Below are 876 nucleotides of genomic sequence, written 5' to 3'. Positions count from 1 at the left end.
TAATCTTCATTTAAACTCTATGATTGCGAAAGGCGAGACAAGCGAGCGTAATTCACGTGCTCCGCGCGCGCTCACATTCGGCGCGCGTGAACGGATAATGGGACTTCTCGGAAAATGCGAATTCGGGAATCGAACTATGGATCAAAGGGCAATCCACCACTTTCTAATTTTTCCGAGAATTTCCATTTCCCCTCGTCCCTTTGCCACCAACCTACCAGTATATAAGAGTGCCGATTTTGACGAGACTTCGCTCATTTCGTATCGCGCTGCCCTCGGCGACGATACACCAGGGACAAGAGCATCGCTATAAGCGCAATTCTCCATTAAAGGTTTATTAGTAGAATCTTCTTTTTCTCTGCCATAGTAGCACTCTTATTTCCTTTTCGGTCAGTTACTATCCACACTTCCTAAATCGCGCTGACAAAGGCGTATGTCCTCCTTCACCCTTGTTACATTATCGTCTCGGACAGCTGTACTCCCACCTTCCACATTCCTTAAATCGCGCTTGATAAAGGCGTATGTCCCATCTTACTCTTTGTTAGGTGTACTCCCACCTTCCACAAATTCCTAAATCGCGCTTGCCAAAGGCGTATGTCCCATCTTACTCTTTGTTACATGGTCTTTTCAGCCAGATGTACTCCCACCTTCCACAATTCCTAAATCGCGCTTGCCAAAGGCGTATGCCCCTTCCTACTCTCTGTAATATTGTCTTTTCGGCTAGGTGTACTCCCACCTTGCACATTCCCTAAATCGCGCTTGCCAAAGGCGTATGTCCCTTCTCACTTTTATTATATTACCTTTCCTGTCACATATATATATATCTCGCTCTTATTACGTTATCTCTTCGATCGCACGCACATATATATATATATATAT

Source organism: Wasmannia auropunctata, unplaced genomic scaffold (genome assembly GCF_000956235.1).
Source record: "Wasmannia auropunctata unplaced genomic scaffold, wasmannia.A_1.0 LD334282.1, whole genome shotgun sequence".
In the NCBI taxonomy this organism is placed as follows: domain Eukaryota; kingdom Metazoa; phylum Arthropoda; class Insecta; order Hymenoptera; family Formicidae; genus Wasmannia; species Wasmannia auropunctata.
Note: the sequence above shows the minus strand (reverse complement) of the source record.